Genomic DNA, 16,069 nt, shown 5'->3' on the forward strand with positions numbered 1-16,069 from the left:
GCCAACCGCAAGGGCCGCATCCAGCACTTGAAGTAAATGAGAACATTCCACCCCTCCCGCCCTCCGCGGCCTGGCAGAGGGGGATGAAGATAATGGGCAGCCTGGTGCCGGATTCTTTTCACAGTCTCTGAACTATTTCTAAGTGCCTGTGCCCGCAGCAGCTCCCCCAGAGCAGTCCCCGGGGCGTAAACCCCGCTGGAGGTGAGCTTCTGGGTACTCACTTGCAGGGGTGCTCCTTGCGGTGGTGTCTGCTTAAAACATCTTCCTGCCTTAACTTTTTCCTTCCCTCTCCATATAGCCTTCTACTTGCATTCAGGGATACACACACACACGCATGCACTCACATACAGACATATACACCCTCAGATCTGGATGTAACCCGCTCTGATTCCCCGGAACAGAAACCTGATTCTTACCTGAGAGCTCGCGCACGCTGAGCGCTGTGCCTCGCTCCCTCCGCGGGGAAAGGGAATCGGCTTGGCGTCCTCTGCTGTGTTTGTTACTGTCACTGAGCTGCAGTGCTTCCTTGGTAGCCTCAGCCGTCTCTCTCTCTCTCTCTCTCTCTCTCTCTCTCTCTCTCTCTCTCTCTCTCTCTCTCAATGACTGCAGCTCTGTGTGGGGAGAGGGGACGGGCCGTGGCATGCACACCAGGTTGCTGGTCCGCCTCCAGACACCATGCCACAGAGCCGGCTACCAGTCCACAGGGCTGTGTGGGAAGCAGGGAGGCTGTCTGTGGGGCTGAGGAGGTCAGCCTCTAGGTCTCTCCCCGGCCTTGTTTATCAGCAGAGGGGACCTGCCTTTAGACAGCCACCCACACCAACCTCACCCACAGAAAAGAACACAGAGCTCTAAGTGCCCCCACTCTGGACAGGTAGCAGCAAGCCCAGGAACGCAGCGCTATTGGCCAGCAGGGAAAGGAGGCAGAGACAGCAGACAGTGGCAGCATCTATCCTGGGTGTTATTTTAGCGTGGTTTGTCTTGGGGCAAATGGCTGAACCCAATGGACTACTAGCCCGACTGAGCAGAATCCTGTTTATTTTGAGGCCTCTGTTGCCAAGGAAACAGCAGGTCATGTCTCAGAGACACTTCTCTGGAAGCAGAAGGCTGCCGGAGGAAAAGGAGTCCTTTTCTGTTCTGTCATCTGGCATCCCTACACAGGGTGTAGGTGTCTGTGTGACAGAGTGTGTGTGTGTGTGTGTGTGTGTGTGTGTGTGTGTGTGTCTGTCTATGGGTCTGTCTGTGCTGTTCCCAAAGCCAAGCCTTGCAGAGGGTGTTATGCAAAGTCACTCAAGGCAATGGCCGTCCAGGTTAGGGCTGGGAGGGACTGCAAAGAGAGCATTCCTCACCAGTGGTCAAGCCTGCCCCTGCTGCCCTCGGCAGGTCCTCAGGTGAGCCCAGCTTCAGGGGTGGAGATTTTTCTTCAGAGCACGATGTGCAGCATTTCTGTGCCACTGGCCAGGAACAGGGTAAGAAAGGAAGGAAGCTGCTTGTGCCAACAATCCTTTGGCTCGTGGGTAGGGACTGAAGGTGGACTGAAAGGCAATAGATCAGGAGGTGTCTTTGCAGAGACCAAGTGGAAACATGATTAATAGTTTCCATCAAGAGTCCCTCCTTGTTCATGATGCAGGCATTTAAGCCTGGGGGTGGGGGTGCGTGTTTCTGTGTGTGTGTGCGCACGCACATGCATGTATGCACGCACACAAGCCTGCCCACCTGATGAATCAGGTAGAGAGGCACAGATTGACCTGTTGGAACTAGAAACATGCTCTTTGGTGTCTCCCTCCTCCGGGAAGTTGGGTAAGGAAGCCTGTTCCCCACACTCATTGGGGAGCACCGGGGACCCTTTCCTGTGCCCCCATTGGGGTGAGCCTCGGAGAATCACAGAGAACCAGAGACACAACTATAACTGATAACAGATGAGTGGCAGCTCTCCTAGAAGGGACTGAAAGGTACAGAAAAAGTTTGTTTCTCCAAACTTTATTAACTGGAACCTCTATGAACTGCCACCTGCACATAGTCAGATGTTGACAATTTGCTTTAAAAAATAAGTCATTCCTGAGTTGCGCTATTTCCTAAGGGCCTTGTGAATAATAGATAAAAGTATTTCGGACAATTGTCCTCTCAATATTGGAGAATTATTATGCTACATCCGAATGCACATTAACTGGTTTTAACCACGTGGAACGGTAGATTTCAAAGTGAGGAAACATCCTAAAGATCTGAGGACAGCGATGTGGTCCAGAGTCTCACCCAGTGCACCCCAAGTTCAAGTCCTCACTGTGACTGAAACCAGGTCTCCCCACTTCAGGTTAACACCCTTGAACCAGCCCGCTCCTGGGCAACTCAGCTGTTCAGGACTTGGAATTCCTCCCTCCTCGTGGAGATTAATGAGATACCCTAACCACATCTTCCCCACAAGCTGACAGGATTCTTGTGACAATCAATGTGCTAATGTGTGCGAAAACACCCTGAAAACTGGCAATGCGAGTGTAAGTCATGATTGCCGTCTTATTTCTCCATCATATCCAGTTGTGAAATGCTGTTAGAAACACAGTCCACAGCTTTTAGGCGAAGTATAACCCCTGGCTACTGATATCAGTGATTGTCTTTACTACACGTTGGATGTTCGGAAATATTACTGTCCAAATGCGGGGAAATAATGACTCCTCAGTTCCTGAAAGAATTTACTGGAATATAATTCCGCTCAGTGCTGAATTTTCTTAAAGTTTCACTTTAACATCCCTCCGGTTCCATATTTATTTTAACTTCCACAAATACACGTTCAGATGTTTTGGGTTTTGAAATACATTAATGCTTTCTGGCCTCACTGTTATTCAGTGTGGGAAGGGACTTGGAGGTTACCTAGTTTAAAAGTCTGGCCTCTGCCTGACCTGTGGTGGCGCAGTGGATAAAGCATCTACCTGGAAATGCTGAGGTCGCCGGTTCAAAACCCTGGGCTTGCCTGGTCAAGGCACATATGGGAGTTGATGCTTCCAGCTCCTCTCACCTTCTCTCTCTGTGTCTCTCTCCTCTCTCTCTCCCTTTCTCTCTCCTCTCTAAAATAAATAAAATTTAAAAAAATAAAAAAAATAAAAATAAAATAAAAAGTCTGGCCTCAGCTCAGTGGTAGAGTGTCGGCCTGGCGTGCAGAAGTCCCGGGTTCAATTCCCGGCCAGGGCACACAGAAGAAGCGTCCATCTGCTTCTCCACCCCTCCCCCTATCCTTCCTCTCTGTCTCTCTCTTCCCCTCCCGCAGCGAGGCTCCATTAGAGCAAAGATGGCCCGGACGCTGGGGATGGCTCCTTGGCCTCTGCCCCAGGCGCTAGAGTGGCTCTGGTCGCAACAGAGCGAGGCCCCGGAGGGGCAGAGCATCGCCCCCTGGTGGGCAGAGCGTCGCCCCTGGTGGGCGTGCTGGGTGGACCCCAGTCGGGCGCATGCGGGAGTCTGTCTGACTGTCTCTCCCCATTTCCTGTTTCAGAAAAATACAAAAAAAAAAAAAAAAAAATTCTGGCCTTGAGATAACTCCTGCTCCGGGCCAGGAAATAGTCCACTGAAATAATATTTGTGGAAGCCACGTATTCAGCATCCACAGTTGGCTCGATCCTGCACAGAGAATAGAATAGAAACCCTGTCTTCCCTCAAAGTCCTTAGACCACTTTTAATGACATTTCTGCCCTGATTAAAACCTTATTTATTTATTTTTTTGTGACAGAGACAGAGAGAGGGACAGAGACAGATAGGGACAGACAGAAAGGGAGAGAGAAGAGAAGCATCAGTTCTTCATTGCAGCAGCTTAGTTGTTCATTGATTGCTTTCTCATTTCCGCCTTGATGGGGTGGGGGGGTAGGGGGGAACTACAGCAGAGTGAGTGACCCCTTGCTCAAGCCAGCGACCTTAGGTTCAAGCCAGTGACCTTGGGTTTCAAGCCAGTGACCTTTGGGCTTAAGCCAGAGACCATAGGGTCATGTTTATGGTCCCATGCTCAAGCTGGTGAGCCTGCATTCAAGCCAGATGAGCCCATGCTCAAGCTGGCAACCTCAGGGTCTCAAACCTGGGTCCTCTGCATCCCAGTCCAATGCCCTATCCACTGCACCACCACCTGGTCAGGCTATTTATATGTGAGCTGACTCGTACTGCAGAGGGTGGGTCCAAGAAAGGAAAAAAATGACAGATTTGGAGGACCAACAATAATCCTATCAGAAGCCAGGTTGGCAGGTCAGAGGTGTGACCTTGGCCGGAGTCCTCTATCTTTGAGATGCTGTGGCTGCTGCCAGAGATGAGAGTTTTCTCCTTCCACATCCTAGAGATTAACTCACTCCTGAGCAGCTTCACAGTTGCTATTATAGAAAGTAGCTCTAAACCTCTTATAAAAGCGTTAGAAGGGCCATAAAGGCAGAATGTGGCATTTCCCTGAATTTAATTGTTCTCTGCCCAATGCCTCTGAAAATTAAGACATAAAACTTGATCACTTTTTAGCTGCACTGACAGGAAAAATGCATCAGGGCATGATAGAATTAGCAGGGTTCAAAATGTCCCAAATAGGCCCTGGCCGGTTGGCTCAGTGGTGGAGCATCGGCCTGGCATGCAGAGGTCCCAGGTTCGATTCCCAGCCAGGGCACACAGGAGAAGCACCCATCTGCTTCTCCACCCCTCCCTCTCTCCTTCCTCTGTCTCTCTCTTCCCCTCCCGCAGCCGAGGCTCCATTGGAGCAAAGATGGCCCGGACGCTGGGGATGGCTCCTTGGCCTCTGCCCCAGGCGCTAGAGTGGCTCTGGTCGCAACAGAGCGAGGCCCCGGAGGGGCAGAGCATCGCCTCCTGGTGGGCAGAGCGCCCCCCCCTGGTGGGCGTGCAGGGTGGATCCCGGTCAGGCGCATGCGGGAGTCTGTCTGACTGTCTCTCCCTCTTTCCAGCTTCGGAAAGATACAAAGAAAAATAATAATAATAATAATAAAAATAATAATAAAAAATAAACAAAACATCCCCAATAAATAAATTTTCCATCTCTCCAGGTAAAACATATAAGCCCTGGCTTCTTGTCCTTGAATCTCAACACTGACATTCAATATTTACTTTAAAATTTCCTCTCTGTTCATCCTGTTTACATAAGTGATATAGTTATGCGACATGCACACCAGACACACTGTGTTTTCTCTCTAATCTTATTTGACCTTGATTGGACACAACAAATCCTAATCAGCTGACAGGAGAAATCAAATGTTGCATGCCACTCTCTCCCTCCAGCGAAGAATTTCCTGCTGTTTATGCCCAATCATGCAATTAGATGAAGGGCACACTGGCCCCATGGTGAACCAGCTGCCTGGGCGACGAAGGGGAGCGGCTTGACAAACAGAGTGAAGGGAAATGCGGCAGACATCCACAGGAAATTGTATTCGTTGCCCAAAGAGACTTCTTAGCCACAAATACCGCCATGCGGAAGGGCCGCAGGACAGAAACAGGGCCCAGCAGTTTTCTAGTGGGAAGGTGCCTTGCCCTGTCCTCCATATAATCTAAGAACAGGAGCTCACCCCACTTGGTCAGCCCGACTCTCCATCGACTTTTGGGGAGGATGCTTGGAAAGGGTCATACCCATGAGAGGGGAGTTTCTCCTCCCTGATATTGATCACCCACCACTTATTCTGTGTTTCCCTCTATCTCATTTTTCAATCTTTATTTTAAAATATTTTATCTTTAAATAGACGTAATGCTTCATGCACCTCATAAAAACGTACAATGAATAGAAAGTTATAAAATAACCCCTTTCCCCCAAAGATAAAAACACTGTTAACTTCTTTTTTCTGATTCCTTTCAGGCGGGAACATTGTCTTTAGACTCCTGGATGTGTATATGTTTAAAAACAATTTACTATGTGCAATGTCCTGCATTAATGTTTGTTTTTCTATTTAATAATAGATCTTTGCACATTGGTCTAGTCCACCCAAGCATTAATATTCCTTTTCTATATTATTGCTATGTCCTCCTAGCTGATTTCCCTGCTTCTACACTTACCCCCTACCTTTCATTCCACAGGGATCCTGCAAAAAGGTAAAGAGATCATTTCCCTATTTGCTCAAAACTGTCTAGTGTCTTTCCCTTGCACTAAGAACAAAAGCTAAGCTTGCCACCACTACCTGTCTCTCCAAGCCTATTTCCTACTCACTCCTTGTTCACTGTGCTCCAATCACACTGCTTCTCATACAAGCCAAACACGGCCCTACCTCAGGGCCTTTGCACTTGCTGTTCCCTCTGTCTAAAATGTATACATTAATTTCCTGCCCTTTAATTCTTTGCATGGCTGGCTCTTGCTTACCATTCTGGTCTCATTTTAGACCATCTCCTCCCTGTTCATCTGTTCTAAATCAGCACCTCATCACCGTCCTTTACATAGATCTTTTCCTTCTCACATCCTCATGCTACCTAAAAATGACTGTACTCAGCCAATAGCTTACTTATGTGTTTTCTGTCTCCCCCTACCACACACAGTAGAATGTAAACTCCATGAAGACGCAGGAATTTTTTCTGTCTTTTTACCATTATATTCCCGGTTAACCTAAACCAGTGCTTCTCAAACTTTAATGTGCATCAGAACCACCTGGATGATTTATTAAAACACAGATCGCTGGGCTTTAACCCCAGAGTACCCAGTTCAGTAGGTCTTAGGTGGCCTGGGGATCTGCATGCCTAACAAGTTCTCAAGTGATGCTGCTGCCAGCAGTCCAGGGACCATGCTTTGAGAACCACCGGTCTAGACAATGCCTGGCATGCAGTGGGTGCTGCATGAGTCTGCACGTAGGATCTGCCACCTTCTTCATGGTGGCAGTTTACTTCCACTTTTATATTTATTTATTCTCATTGCACTGTCATCCTCCTCTAACTTTTTGTGAGGGGAGGACCCGGTTTTTCAGCTCCATTGGTTTTTTCAGTGGATGATTAAAAACCTACCGTTTTACAGGTCCATGGGGAGCCAGTGGGAGCCACGCCTTGTTCCCTGCCTCAGTCAGATGTCAGACTAAAAGGCGGTGTGACTCTCACCCAACATGTGACAGAGAACTTTGCCCCAGAGTCTTCACTTAGGCCTTCCCTGTAGTTGTTTAACAACCGTCCCGTGGGCTGGGACTCTGCGTCAGTGCGTCAGAATGTTCAGAACTTGTTTACCTGGGCCCCAGGTTATGAAATGCAGAGAGCCCAGTGGCCTTTTGTGAGTCACAAAAAACTCCTTGAGAGCCTGACAAGATCGATAACCCTATTCCCTGTGTGTAGTCTGTGTGTGTGTGTGTGTGTGTGTGTGTGATGCACACACAGGCATTTCTTTTTTTTACATTTAATTTCAGGAAGTTACAAAATACCCCGAATCCACTTTAATACCAAATTTAAAACTCTCCAGCTAATTATCGACTATTTGGCAACACAAACAAAAAAGCCCAACCTGGATCCCCAGTTTGTTGCTTAAATTCTGGAGGAATCAGAGCTTTAAATATAGTAAAAGAAGCCGTAGAGGAAAGCGTGACAAAAAAGCATTTGCAGAAATCATTCGTTAATCAGCTTTATGATCTTAGGATGGGGAGAGCTTTGGAAACGTGATCGGAAACCCAGAACTGAAAACAGAATAGTGAGATGGATCCCATAAAATGGTAAATGATCTGCACAAAGAGGACAGAAAAAACTCCTCCTGGTTTAGACTCTATGAGGAAAGCTATGGATCTTATCTTTTTTCAATCTATATTTTTTCCACCCGAGGTATCTGGGTGGCCTGTGGCCAGTTTCATAAGTAAAGACACAAGCTCATCAGAACAGACAGGGTGAGACCACATCTTTCAGCGAAGCCCTGTCACAGGGTTAATTATCTCGTTAGCCATAGTTTGGGTTTTTAAAGAACTTTATTGAGATATAATGCATATACCATGCAGTTCACCCATTTAAAGTATACAGTTGAGTGCTTTTAGTACATTCACAAAGCTGCACAACCCTCACCACTATCTAATTTTAGAGAGATTTTTGTCATCCCAAAAAGAAACCTCAGACGTATTAGCAATCATTCCCCAATCCGCCCTCCAGCCAGACCCAGGCCACCACTCATCTACTTTCTGTCTGTACATATTTGTCTGTCCTGGCCATTTTGTGGAAATGGAATCGTACAGTATGGGTTTCTATCCCTCAAAAAGCATAATGTCTTTGAGGTGCGTCTGGGTTGTATCATGTATCTGAACTTCATCCCTTTTTATTGCTGAGTAACGTTTTATTGCATGGATATGCCACGTTTTATCTATCCACTCCTCGGTTAATGGCCATGTGGCCTGTTTCCTCTGTTTGGCTGTCATGAATAATGCTGCTACGAACATTTGTGTACAAGTTTTTGTGTGAATTTGTTTTTATTTCTCTTGAGTTTGGCAGTGGTTTTTCTCTTAAAGATTCAACCAAAGGATTTTACTTAGCCTATCTAATTCTTTGCGTTTTCTTTTTTTTTTTTTCATTATACCATCACGGAGAAGCAAGCAGACTTGGATCCAAATAACCTCAGCGGCCCGCCATCCCCAGTTCGGGGTTCTCCTCTGCTTCCGGGTGACCTGGGATGTGATTCGATCTCTCGGTGCTTCAGGTGTGAGAACACCAGCGTTCGCACCTCTCATGGGATATTGTGAGGGTTTGTGGTATAAATTAAATAGCCTCTGCCCTTGAGAAGCTGCTCGCCCGTATGGATAGGTTAGTGTGTGTCACAGAACTGGATGCCCTCGGGTCCGGGGCTTCCCCAGCCCCGCGGGTGACTGAATCAGCCAAGAGGCCAGTGGCTGGGTATAGAGGCACAGATAGTATAAAAATTGTGACCATGTTCTCAAGAGTTTGGCTTCCTTTGAGATCAGAGTTTGGTTGCTTTCCTAATCCTGCAAGCCACCTCTGAGGGAGGCCTCCTGCCTGGTCCCCCTGGTTTAGGGGCAGAAGAATGGTCAGGGCCATGCCTAGTGATGGGAAGCCAGGGGGGCGCACTCACTTTCTAAAGCCCACCCTCTAGCCACTGTTTCCCCAAAGAACACTCTACATTCATTTAATCCAAAATCAGCTCTCTTCAGAGCCCCCGAGGCACCTTCTTCTGTGCAATCACTGTGCCCCTGATCTTCTTCTTAGCTCTGGGGTCTGGGTAGGGAGTGACCCTCTCCATTGTGTACAATCTAATAAGGACCCCCTTGTAGAGGCACTGGGGTGCAGGTGGCAGACGAGGGGTGCAAAATATCTGAGCTTCCTCGTGTTTCCTGAGCAGTCACTTCTATTTCTTACTCTTTAAGATCAGGCAGCAGGAAGCCCCACTGCGAAGCAGGTAAATGGTTACTTTAATAGGAAATGAAATGGGAGGCACGCCTGGGCCCTAACTCCGTGTCACGACTTACTAGTTGTATGACCTAGAACAAGTCAGTCCTCTCAGACTCAGTTTTCCCATCCATTAAATGGGAATAACAGCAGCAATTGCTCCATAGGGTCATTTTGAGAATTACCTGACACAATGCCTTTTGGGGTTCCAGCATACATTCAGAACTCAATCAATATTTGCTATGGTTATTAGATTACTTTTAAAATTGGGATTAAGGCCCTCAAGTAATCTAGCCATCCTCTCTAAGCTGTTTAGTGAAGTTGGTTTTCTATTGCTCAATTAATTGGAAGCACTTAATTGGGCACCTACTATGTGTTAGATACCACAGAGAGGGCTGGGGGTATGAAATTTAATTTTCCCCCTGAAATATAAATTTCAACTTGGGAGAGAAGCTTGGATACATGAAGTTCATAAAGGACATGCACAGAGGTGATACTGAGAGTCAGCGCCATTCATGTTCAGTGAGGAGACAGCAGAAAGGTCGTTCAGGTAAGGCCTCCTGGCAGTCCGAGGCTGACCCTGAAGAGGCAGGATGGGCCCACCACAGCAGAGCAGAGGGAGACAGAAACAGGGACAGGGAGACCCACGTGAACACAGGGCATCTAGTGGGTCTGGACATGGTGGCTGGTCTGGGGGCTGAGCCCGAGTCAATCCGTCCGTCTGTCTTTCATGCTGTCCGGGTCTCCAGAAATGACATGCTATGGCATCTGTTAGTCACCTGTTCTAATAATTATCCTCCTTGTGCAACCTTCTGTCACTAATACATTTGGGTGGACTATCAGAGAGAAAAGGAGGAGAAATTGTGTTAGAGGAACTTTGACTTTTAATCTAGACCATCACAAAAAGAACAGCACAGGCTGACAACCTCAGCCAGCCTGCAGCCAGCCCCTTTCTCCTAGGACTAGACTGTTGATCACCTGTGGGGACCCACCCCTTCCTCACCTACGGTCCATGTGGCTTTTGGCTGGGGGTGACTACAGCCCTAGGGAGAGATGGGCATAAGGCCCACATGGGTTCCGTAAAATGTCACCCTGACACTAGCTAAAACTGTTGTAGGGTAGCTGTGCCCATAGGCTATCAGCCTGGAGTTGGCTGCCAGCCATCTTGCTACCATGATAGACAAGTCTTCCTGAGAATAGAAGGACACAGGGAAGTGAAACCAAGAAATGGGGAAAGACAGGTTCAAGGTGCTGTTGTCTATGCAGCGGGGTCTTACTATACCAAAGCCCTGATTGTTTCAGTGACATGAGTGAAAAAACTTCCTTTTTTTTCCCCCCATGTCCCTACAAATTGGGTTTCAGTTCACTGTTACTAAAAGAATCCTGACTTATTCAAGTAGTTGTCTTGTTCCCACCACATTTTGTTGGCTCTTCCTTAGATTAGGTTTTGTAGCCCATAGCCAAGGGGTGGTGTGTGTCAAGGAATAATGGCCCGTGTGTACAAATGATGGAGACCTCTACACATGTCCCTAAATAAGCACAGGTAAATGTCACATGTTAGGGAGTGCTGGGATGCTAGAAGGAGAAACCAAGTCTGCAAAATACGTCTCTCTTCCTTTTGCCCTGACTCTGCTTACAGAGCAATTCTTCCCAAACTCTTGTTCTCAACTAAAAACAAGGAGTTCTTGAACCTGCTGAGTGCATTTGGTGGGGCTCTGAGAAGTCAGGAAGAGATAGGGAAGGGGCTGAGGGGAAAGGAAGCTCGCTATATCCTATTTCTGTTGTTTTTTTTCCCTTTGGCCCAATTACCAAGACTCCGCTGGCATCCTTTTATTTCCTCCTGCATGCAGGGCTTTTAGAAACTAAGCATTAACTCTCCTGTAATGGGATTTGCCTAACGATTTCCTGCGAAAAGTCTTCTAGGATCTCAGTAAAGATAATTCACTTAGTAGGAATCACTTCCTGCTTCCCCGCTAAGAAGTAGACCTGCTCCATTCTTTCTGGGAGCAAATGGGCCTGCAAATGAGAGAGGGGAGCACAGCAGTATTTACTCTAGCATCCATCACATAGGCTGAAGCCTGCTGCAGAGACTCCGATCAGGGAGAAGAGGAAGAAGGGGGTGAGGGAGAAGCGTTCACGCTGCACACAAGCCTGAAGCCAGGCAGAGAGTCCAGAGCAGCCTGAGCCCCGTGGAGAAACAGAGGTACTCACCTCTTTGCTTTGGCTCTGGGGCACCGTCTGAGACCACCGCAGCTGCAACAGCCTACAGCGTCCACACTGTCCTACCAGGACCACTGTGGGCAGGCAGCTATAGGAGGGAGGGAGTTTCCATTCTCCATCAGAAGGGAGTGTCCTTCCCCAAAAGGAGGATCCCCCAGAGTTGAGGCTGTTGAGTCCGCTTGTCCTCTTCTTCCTGTTCCCTCGCTGGTATGAATGGAGCTCACGGGAGCCTCGACAGAAGGGCTGAGTGCCAACCACACGCCACACACCCCGATACAGGTTGTTTCCCCAGCCGTGGAGCCTGGGGAGGAGGGGGCAGAGTGGTCGTGAGGCTGCCCTCTTGGGGCGCCCGTCGGCGTGGCTGATTCTGGTGTACCCACAGGAAGCCCAAGGACAAGCACTTGCGTTATTTCTCCCCCTCCCATGTGATCTTATTTTTGGACTGGACACAAAAGCTATTTGGGGGCTGGACAGCTGCCAGGTGAAAGGACAGTTATCTCATCCAAGTTGTCTCCATGCCTTTCCGAGCTAGTCCCTGTTACCTTTCCCCATCTAAGGCAGAAGAGGAGGGGTCTTCCTCGGAGCCTTACTTTTAAGATGTCTAAACAGTTAGTCCAAATTACTAACTTTATTTCAGCCATTTAGTTTATTCCCACTCTTCAAGATTTCACAGAGGATAGCTGTAATGAACCGAGTCATTGCTTTTATGTCTGAGGCTGGTGACACGTCATATAGACCACATCCATATGGCCCTCAGATACGCATTGTTTTAGACCCTCCTATCAACATTGGGGTGGGACCCCCAAGCCTGGGAGGCACGATGTCAAGAAGCTAGGCTCTAACATTGAATCACACTGATTCTGCCTTCCTCTTCTGGCTGTTTCTGCTTCTAGCTCATTGGCTTGTAAAACTTAAAACAGTTATTAAATAGTTTGATCTTTTTTTTCACCTCTGATTCTTCCTCTTCAGACCTGAATGGAAAGTGTTGCAACACTCCTGCCTGACAAGATGCCAATTCGGAATCATTCTCGTCACATCATCACTGCTATTTATTGAGCTCTTGCTAAATGGCCTGTATATGCAGAACGCTTCCCCCGTGTCTCCTCACTTGTCCTCACAGCAGCCCGGTGAGGAAGGTACTCTCGTTCTGATTGACATCCAGGAAGGCAGAGGCTGGCTTCACAGGGAGCTAGCTGAGGACAGACTTCCCAACCATCTGTCTGACTGCAGGAACTTTCGGCCACTTTGCTCACTGTCTCCTGAAGCAATCAATCATTGCGATTTCACTGTTGTTTTCGTTTCATAAGAGAAAAAGCAAAAGCCTTATGGTTGGTTCAGTCCTATGACTTCAGTCCTCAATGATCTCCCCCGAACTCAATTCTAGAAGGGGAGAAAGAATAAGTGAGGTTGTCATCTGTTGACAGCCCCAGGCAGCGATTCTAGGTACAGGATGGAGTGTCTGGTCTCCGTCCTCCCTGGAGCCAGTTTCCTGAGAATAATTCACTGTGCAAACAACACACACGGGAGAGGAGTGGGCTGCACCGCTCGGTCTGGGCTCCACACTGCGTTCATAGCCAATTGTCCTCTCTGCTGACCTGACGGAGAGCCCAACAGCTTGTCCAACACTGCCCTCTGCAGGTCTCCAGGCTGATTACCCCCAAGATGATCGCCTTCGAGACTTTCTAAGGGGCACACTGAGGATTAGTTTTAGAGAATCAATTTCCAGATTCTCAATTTCTATAGACACTCTTTGCTCAAACTGGTTTACCTGATAATGTGTCCAAATTCATAACAGCCCTTCCCTCACTGGAAAGGATACCCCTCACTCTTCACCAACCTTACAAAGGTGCCATTGCACCAAATGTAAAAATCTCTAGGTCCAGATCCCCAAACCAGAAGTTTCCTTTAATAATTTAATTCAGGGGTAGTCAACCTTTTTATACCTACTGCCCACTTTTGTATCTCTGTTGGTAGTAAAACTTTCTAACCGCCCACTGGTTCCACAGTAATGGTGATTTATAAAGTAGGGAAGTAACTTTACTTTATAAAATTTATAAAGCAGAGTTACAGCAAGTTAAAGCATATAATAATAATTACTTACCAAGTACTTTATGTCGAACTTTCACTAAGTTTGGCAGAATAAATCTTTATAAAACAACTTATTATAGTTAAGTCTATCTTTTTATTTATACTTTGGTTGCTCCGCTACCGCCCACCACGAAAGCTGGAACACCCGCAGGGGTCGTCAATCTTTTTATAAAAACCGGCCACTTTTGCAGTGCTGGTCAACCTGGTCCCTACCGCCCACTAGTGGGTGGTCCAGCTTTCATGGTGGGCCAATCCTGGTGCCGTTTGGTTGCTCTGCTACCACCCACCATGAGAGCTGAAATGCCCACTATTGGGCGGTAGGGACTAGGTTGACCAGCATTGCAAAAGTGGGCAGTTTTTATAAAAAGTTTGAGGACCCCTGCTAGGGGGCAGTAGGGACCAGGTTGACTGCCACTGATTTAATTCAACCTCCCTTAATAATTAATTAAGGAATTTTTACTTAACCACTTCGTTTCTTCCATTCCTTGAATTTGAGGGACAGTACTGTGAAAGCAAATTGTAGAGGGTATTGGCAATGATAACAAATGAACAGGTACATTTAAAAAATGGTGTCACAGCTCAGTTTTTAAATTCCTATATTTACAATATGCTGGAAGTTATCTTGAATCCATATGGACTTAATGATAAACATTTAACGTATCAACTTTTAAAGGTGGATATAGGTAACATTGTTTTTCAAAATTCTTTTAAAGCCATGGGAGCAAGAATGGGTAAAGACTGCTATATCTTAGAGCTGGATATTGCTGACTAATAACAGGCTTGCCATCCATCCATCCATCCATCTATCCATCCAACATCTACTGAGTACCTAATATGTGTCCAGCATTGTTTCAGGCACTAGATATAAAAAGGTGAACAACAACTAATACTTTACATGCCATATTCTTACTGGTGGCTACCTCTAGGAAGTTCAGTGAAGGACACAACGTCAAGGAGCTTAATAATAAGAAGATTAATTTAATAATTACTCAAACATAAAAATTCAACTTTGATAAGTATTTGCAATGAGGGGTATTTCGTGACTAGAGAATGTATAATGAGAACTGACGATATATAATGAGAATTGACCGAATTGATGGAGAGGTGTCAGTTGGGCCTGGAGAAATGAAACCCAGACCAAGACCAAGGTATTCGGGAATCTCTGTGAAAGGAATGTGAAAACCCATGAAGAAAGGCCATTTTAATATGAGAGGACTGGGTAGGGATAGGACCAACCTTTGTGGTCAGTTGTTTTTAGAAAAGGCCTTTGCCTTTCTATGTCCCATATTATAAACCAATGGTTCTCAACCAGGAATGTAATTTCCTCAGTGGACACTTGGCAATTTCTGGAGACATTTTTATTGCTGGGATTATACTAGTGACACCTAGTGGATCAAGGCCAGGATGCTGCTAAACATTTTACAATGTACACGACAGCCCCATTAACAAAGAAGTGTCTGGCCCTAAAAGTCAGTAGGGCTTAGGTTTAGAAATTCTGTTATAGATGAGGGCAGGGCAGGCCCAACAAGTGTCTACAGTGGCTCTGGATTCATTCATTCAATCAACAAATTCTTATTCAGTGCCCACTGAGTTTAAGACACTATTCTGGGCACAATCCAGCCATACTGGGCACACCCTAATCAAAATGGTCACCTCAAATGGCCTGCCTAGTTGTGTTTCTGTTACCAGCCTAATATTTCTACCATTCAAATGGTGATGAAACTGGTCTTATTATCTGTAGAAGGAAGACATTAAAATGTATGAATATACTCAGAGGCACAGACAGCTGTATGGTGATTATGATGGAAAGGGGGGTGGAGGAGGTCAGAGAGGGTAAAGGAGGGATCAATGGTGATGGAAGGAAACTTTGGGGTGGTGAACACACAATACAGTATACAGGTGATGTATTCTAGAACTGTACACCTCAAGCCTATATAACTTTATTAACCAATGTCACCCCAATAAATTCAATAAAAACATAAAGTAAACTAAAATAAACATGTATATAATAAAAAACACATATGAATATAATTCACAAGATGGTCTACAAAGCAGTGTTTGTAATAGTGAAAACAACCTAAGTATCTGTTCATAAGGGAATGGTTACTTAACTATGGTGCAGCTATACAATGATATACTAAGCCACCAATAAAAAGGAAAGAGGCAAATCTCTTTGAGATGATATGAAAATAACCACAGAGATATTATTAATTATTAATTGGCCTGACCAGGTGGTGGCGCAGTGGATGGAGCGTCAGACTGGAATGTGGAGGACCCAGGTTTGAAGCCCCAAGGTCACCGGCTTGAGTGCAGGCTCATTTGGTTTGAGCAAGGCTCACCAGCTTGAGCCCAAGGTCGCTGGCTTGAGCGATGGGTCACTCGGTCTGTTGAAGGCCCACGGTCAAGGCACATATGAAAAAGCAATCAATGAACAGCTAAAGTGCTGCAACAAAGAATTGATGCT

General features: G+C 46.6%; 1 protein-coding gene and 1 long non-coding RNA gene across 5 annotated transcripts in view; one reads left to right on the plus strand and one right to left on the minus strand.

Annotated features, from left to right (window-relative positions):
• The window catches only part of FGF1 (fibroblast growth factor 1), a 107,853-nt gene extending 95,947 nt beyond the window's left edge, over nucleotides 1–11,906 (minus strand). For 2 of the 4 annotated variants that reach the window (XM_066387989.1, XM_066387986.1), the window contains exons 1-2: nucleotides 11,509–11,906; nucleotides 417–611 (exon numbers count right to left, since the gene is read on the minus strand). The gene's annotated coding sequence lies outside the window, so the exon portion shown is untranslated. The remainder of the gene's footprint in view (nucleotides 1–416; nucleotides 612–11,508) is intronic. The other 2 variants (XM_066387985.1, XM_066387987.1) reach the window with 1 other exon arrangement.
• On the plus strand, nucleotides 9–13,610 carry LOC136407676 (uncharacterized). Its single transcript, XR_010751993.1, has 3 exons — nucleotides 9–201; nucleotides 8,487–8,593; nucleotides 12,487–13,610. It is a non-coding gene; the product is annotated as an uncharacterized lncRNA (long non-coding RNA).
• The last annotated feature ends 2,459 nt before the right edge of the window (nucleotides 13,611–16,069 follow it).

The sequence above is a fragment of the Saccopteryx leptura genome, chromosome 6 (genome assembly GCF_036850995.1).
Source record: "Saccopteryx leptura isolate mSacLep1 chromosome 6, mSacLep1_pri_phased_curated, whole genome shotgun sequence".
In the NCBI taxonomy this organism is placed as follows: Eukaryota; Metazoa; Chordata; class Mammalia; order Chiroptera; family Emballonuridae; genus Saccopteryx; species Saccopteryx leptura.